The following is a 6,643-nucleotide window of genomic DNA, read 5'->3' as shown; positions in this document are numbered from 1 at the left end:
AAGACTAGTTGAATAGTTCTCTCTGACCGAGATGGGGAATAATGGATTGCGAAGACTTCCTTTCTACATTATCCCTATGCATCTACGCTCACTTCACTCATTTTTCTCCGTACGTAGTCACTTGTTGAAATCTCTAGAAAGACAAATACTCCGTATTTGGGAACAGAGGGAGGATTTTACTTCGTATTTGGGAACAGAGGGAGTATCACCATATGGAGGGAACAGAGGAAGCTTGAAATATGAACATGTCAATGGGAGGGAGTAAGCCCCATGCACATGCATGCATGCAACATGCAACACTCACACATACACATGGACGCACGCAACACTCACGCACCCATGCGGCACACAGCACACGACGCAACACACATGCTCACACTCAAGTGCTCAGCCTACTACCTACGTCCGTGAAAGAATGTACATTTAGAGATTTACACATTGACCAGGGCATAATTAACGCCCAAAAGTAGCAGACTTATGTGTGCATGCGACCATTGAGAGAAGAAGATTAAATGAAGGTCGTTGCATGCTGTAATTAAGGATAGACATGTAGCCTATACCTAGAGCACAAGTTGGTGCATTAGTCAATCAATATCGATTTAGATTAAAGGCTAAATGCATTGAAAATTGTAGATGTACTACACTCTTTGTTTTTTAGCTGATTTCTTTGCTCTGCCAACTGACAGGTGGGACCCAAAAACCAGGTGACAATTTAACCTGTCAAAAAAGTGCCACGTCGACTATGTGGCCGATCAGTAGGGTGCAATACGGCGCTCTACGATGAGCTAGTGATCGTATAATCACCGCAAAACTATACATAGTGACCGTAAAGAGCGTATTGTTACATACGTTGACCGCCAGTGTATTTTCTCGTTTAAAATTAAGCCATATTAACCGGAAAGGACGTAGTATGGACTAGTACTAGTACTGCTTTGATGTGTCCTGTCAACTCGCCGAACGAGGAGAAGCTTTCTTACTATGCCTCTCCCTCGCCCACGCGCGCGGTGGTTCGCAGGACGAGGAGAGGGTTTTGACTACAGCGCCCTCTCCCTCTCCCTCGCCCTCGCCCTCGCGGTGGACGTGCAGTAGTTCAATCGGTGTCAGATTGCCAGAAGCATAATGTGTACTGTAGTATCGTCATTGTTGGACCTTCCGAAGAGGTGAAGAGCCAAGTGCAAGGTACACACGAGTACGAACTGTTGAACCTCCCGAAGAGGCAAAGAGCCAAGCGCAAGGTTTTATAGGAGTTGCCGTCCTAGTAGGAGCGTACTACAACTATAGCGAACGATGCTACTGTATGATGCCGCCACGTCACGTATATCCAAAGCTGTGCCACCTTTTTTTTCTCAAAGAGCATGTTGGAGCCCGTGCAACAACCACACAAGTTGCACGTACATAACACATTTACTAGTAATAAATTCTCAAGGACAAATGCCAGTATGCCACACAAGTTCATCTCCAATTCATGTGATAAATTTGGGCACGACTAGTCTACATATATTCACAGCGCTACTGTTCACAATTTACCGTACTCCACTTACACGTTATAGATGGGCTACATGTCCTCCTCCAGGTTCCAGTCCCAGGTGTTCTTCATGGATGGCATGATCCATAGCGGTGGGCAACATGAATCATTGTCGCAGCTTTCTAGTCCGGTTCCACACGATGGAGACTCATGCAAGTTGAAGCGACATAAATCAGGGATAGCGTGTCCCAGCATGTTGTTCATCCGGTGGTGCACACTGAAGACACAAGCATGCTTCATGAACGGCAGGCCTTCCGTGTCGTGCACGGAAGGTGGCATCCGCTTCACAATGGGGTAGTTGTCCCCAATGAAAAGCGAGTACTCTCCAAGAGTGTTCCTCGGCACCCACGTAGCATCACGGGGGTCGAACTCGGCGTTGTTCATATGGTACACGCGACATCTCAGATTTGGACACATGGTGACGTACATAGTCAAGGTCCATGCATAATAATATTGTGCTCAAATACGGCGTCCAGTAATACTGTGCAGCAAATAGTACTACTCCCTCCTTCCATCTATATAGGGCCTAATGCGTTTTTTGAGGCTAACTTTGACCAAATACTAGAGCAATAATATATGACATGCAACTTACACAAAGCACACCGTTAAATTCGTGTGTGAAAGGAGCTTTCAATGATATAGTTTTCACATTGTGCATTTCATGTACTATTAATCTTGTCAATAGTCAAAGGCGGTCTTAAAAAATGCATTAGGCCCTATATAGATGGAAGGAGGGAGTACTCCGGTATAGAGGAAGTAAAATAACCGACTTATTATATATAGCCACCGTTGGCTACATGGATGAGATAGTAAGACATGGAAAAACAAAAATGGTCGCAGCTAGTGTGTTCAAGTCTTCAAGGGCCTAGCTAGCTATACGCGTCCTCTAAGGTAAAAAGTACTCCTACTAGTACGTAAGTAGAGTACAAGTACAGCAATGAAAGAGAAGGCGAGAGGGTTAAAAAATGGAATACCTAGGTAGATGGTGACGGTCCGATCGTGGTAGATTGTGTGACCATGTTGCACATCAGTGGTACCATGGGTAACGACTGCTAAGATAGTTGATCCCAATATGCCAAAGTTAGCTACAAGGTTCCAGGCTAGACCGAATCGCGGATGCAAATGCACATCCATGATCGGCGATCTTATTTTGATCGCGGGATGACTGGTCCCTGCAAAATAATGGAGTACCGTTAGGTATGCAAATGATGGTTTGTGCATTCCGTTTGTAATCTCCCGTACCGTAGGATGGCAACCAGATGAAACAAGTCCCCTGGCTTGTCACCGCAAAGATGCGGCCTAGATGGCGCATGGCATCTTCGAACGTGTAGGGGTACAAATCTGTCGTCGCCAACATGCGCCAGCCTCTGCCGTTACTGCCTCTTGCATTGATGACAATCCTTATGTCGAACACCACGATGAGATAGTAATCGTCGTAGCGCATCGCTTTGTTGGCGGGTCCGCAATTGCTATCTTCTTCAATCTCATGTAGGCATCATCATACGTATTCAAGCCCAGCCAGTCCGGAAGGCCGATCCCAATGGTGGAGAAGGGGTCTACTGGAACGGCCGCATTGCTGTGGATGTTGTGCAAAATGATGGTGGTATCCGGCCGGAGGTATGCAAGACAATCTTCGTTGGCACCGACCTAGACATATATATAAGACGGTGGGCAGCGGAGAAATTACGGGATAAAAATGGAATAACTAAGTACTACATGATCAAATTCCATTACTGACCTGCTCATTGGACAAAATCCAACTACCTCTCAACGCCGGCAACTCTAGCGGAGTCAACGTGCAACCCTGGTCACGGAGCGGTGGACTGTTCGAAGGATTGTCCCATAGAAAAACCTTCTCCTCGAGGATGCATGGAAGACCAACAAGCATGGCCTTTTCCCAAGCCATTTTAAGCACCGTCTTGAAATAGTTGGTGCAGGAAGCACCGAGTCTTGTGGCGGTGAGGACGTCGGAGCGGCGTGCAATTTCTCCCAGAGGATCGTCGTCCAAGGTCTCCCAGCCCCGACGAGGAGGAGAACCGCCTGGCGAATCCATGGGAGCAGCGACAAACTGCCTTCTCTTCGGGGGGTGGGGAACTGGCGAGGAGGATATAAGAGTGTAGTAACCGCAGGGCCTTGTCCCTTCCAACTGTAGAGCGTAGTAAGCTAGTAGTTTTTGGCGCGGATTAAGAAATTTTGGGTATGTTTTTGCTATTTTTTGTACACGCCAACTAGTGTCAAAAAACGTCTTACATTACGTGACGGAGGAGTACGCACTCGTACTGTAGCAGTACTAGTACTACTTTCTCAACTAGTAGTGCGAGGGTACTACTAGTGCTATGTACTGTACTTCTAGTATAGTGCACCAGTTTTGAACTCTTGAATCTCAGGGGCAAGGAGCTACAGTTGGAAGTGGAGGGTACTACTGTTCTCTAGAACCATCGTTGTACTATCAATGTAGGGAAAGTACGCCTGTGTAGTGGCCTAGTGGGTACTCTCGGTGCTCTATTCAGCCACTCCTCTCACGTAGCTGGCCTACTCAACCGCTCCTCTCACGCACACACTAGCAGCCTGTTTATCAATGACGGTTACTGCGGGGGCATAACATTTGATTTATTTGATACAGGAGACTAGGCTTTTCGCTTCCATTTGTGGAGGTGTGATGGATCTCGTTGAACTTTGTTAGTAGTTCCTTCTTTATGAATGAGATGAAGCAAAGCTTTTGCCTCCGTTTCAAAAAAACACGTCAAGAGGAATTTCTTTTATAGTAGAGCCGATAATGGAGTGAAGTCCATGCGTGCAACGCCACAAGCTATAGAGTAGTAGTAGAGCACTTTACGTATAGAGCCATATTGCACAGTTCCCAATGCCCCACCAGGCTTTTCCGGCTCCTCAGGCTTAATTGGGAGGCGCTAGTTTAAATATGCTACTAGTTGATGAGGAAGCTGCAAGCGAGGTGCGGCTAGGGCGAGCACGCGAGCCACGAGATTCTAGGAAGGAAAACCCGTTCACGTGGCTAGGCTATCCAGTGCACCCAGATTGTGCCGCCGCACGTCCGTTTGACTTCAAAACTCAAACTACTCGTGTAAAATATTGGCTCGCAGCGAAGTTACTATTTTGAAAACAGACCACCGTGCGTTCGGCCGGGATCGAACCCATAAAACGAGGTATACACTCCCGCGACCAGTAGTAGTACTTGTTGGAGTACAACGCAACCTAGAATCGCCTTTTGTCGCTAGTAGTACATTGTTCCTTAGGCTGGCCATAGTGGGGGTAACATAAGTGGTAACATGCACTTGGGACTAGCAAACATGCTTATGTGGCACATAATTAAAGAAGAGAGAGAGTGTTAGAGTAACATAGGTAGATACCGTATCATGTTAAATGCTATGCTACTTTGTGTCATGCATGGCAATAAATATGATCATCTATGATACTAGTTTATGATACTATGCACTATGGAGGTAGTATCATACACTAGTATCATACGCATGTTACTAGCATATATACTCCCCACTATGAGTAGCCTTACAAGAAACCCCTAATAATGCAAGAAACCACTAATAATGCCAAGAAACTACTACCACTTGCATACATGGCAGACTTAAGATAAGACTACCTTATCAACCATTGTACATGCTCTTACCAACCAGCCCTACGAAGAAACGACTACTCTACAAAGTGCCGTTATAGGCACGTTTCAACCCATGGCCCTGTTTGGATACATTTGTTGTCAATCTAACCCTGCCATCCAAACACCACTTTGGTTAGAGTTAGTTTAGGGTTAGAATCTAACCTCTGACTTAGAGTATCCAAACAGGGCCCATGTAGCCCATTAAGTTAACACCTTCTATTCGACCGGGCGTTATGACTTGTGGGACCTACATCTCAGTCTGCACAAAAATCCTCGATTGACCTCCTACCTCTGGCCCGTCCACCTAGTCATCCTCGGCCACGGGACACAGCTACCGCCACCGATAGAAGGCGAGGTCAAAACCGCCGGCAGTGCGGAGCCCATCTCGTGGTAGCCCGGATGCCAGCTCCGTCCGGCGCTCGTGGCCGCTAGCTAGCCAAGATAGCTCCGTCCAGCTGTTTGTCTGCAAGGTATGCTAGCTAGATTGGCACGGCGGCGCGGCGGCTTGCTCGCGCGCGCCGCGCTAAGGCCAGCCATCTGGCTCGAGCAAAGGTCACGCTCAGGCCAGCCTACCAACCCGTGCGGAGGCCAGCGCGGTGTCCGGCGCGTCCGGCGGAGCGGTGGCCAACTCGCTCATCACCGGCGCCACCGACGAACACGTATCAGTACTGTTTGAAGTAATGTTCAGGAAAAATAATGATTTGAGGGGGAATAACAGGGTAGAAGGTCAGATGTGGGTCCCTCGTGTCAACGGTCAAACAAAATGTGTTGGTTTAAGCTGCCTCGTTAGGAGGGACGTGTGGGCCAACCCTGTCATAAATGGGTTTAAACTAACCTAATCGGTAGTTAGTAGTTTTTGGCATGGATTAAGAAATTTTGGGTATGTTTTTTGCTATTTTTTGTACAATAGTTTCTTCCTAGGGCTGGTTGAAAGTGGTAGTCTTTTGTTAAATACTCTACATATTGTAAGTAGGAGTGAAAGTTAAGCTTTGGAACCCAATAAGCAAGGCTAGTTACATAGTGCATATGTGTACATGATTGAAAGTAAATATCAACCATGAGTGACTAATATCTTGATGGAAAACTCGAAACTAGGGAATACTAGGGGAAAATTTTGCATGGCTGGAAATATTAGCAATGTTCATGTGCGTTGCAACGAATCATAATTAGAATAATACTTATTCACAAACTTGATACAAAACACTCTAATTTTGATATACATATATCACTAGAGATATATTATGTTTCAATTAGAATATATTCCTTGGGCTGTTTTGTAGAGGTCAGGGAGGGATGTGGTTGGTTTTAAGATACTAATTATGGGTTTTCTGCAAATTGGTAGACAAGTGGGTTGTTTGTGAGAAAAGGCAACAATTTACCTCACAGTCGTTAGATGTAGATCTAATGGTCACAAAGAACGGATGGCAGACACACCATCATCACCAACTTAGTCTTTTGTAGGAGTACTAGCAAGATTCGTGCATTGC

This window comes from Triticum dicoccoides, chromosome 5A (assembly GCF_002162155.2).
Source record: "Triticum dicoccoides isolate Atlit2015 ecotype Zavitan chromosome 5A, WEW_v2.0, whole genome shotgun sequence".
NCBI classification, from domain to species: domain Eukaryota; kingdom Viridiplantae; phylum Streptophyta; class Magnoliopsida; order Poales; family Poaceae; genus Triticum; species Triticum dicoccoides.
Note: the sequence above shows the minus strand (reverse complement) of the source record.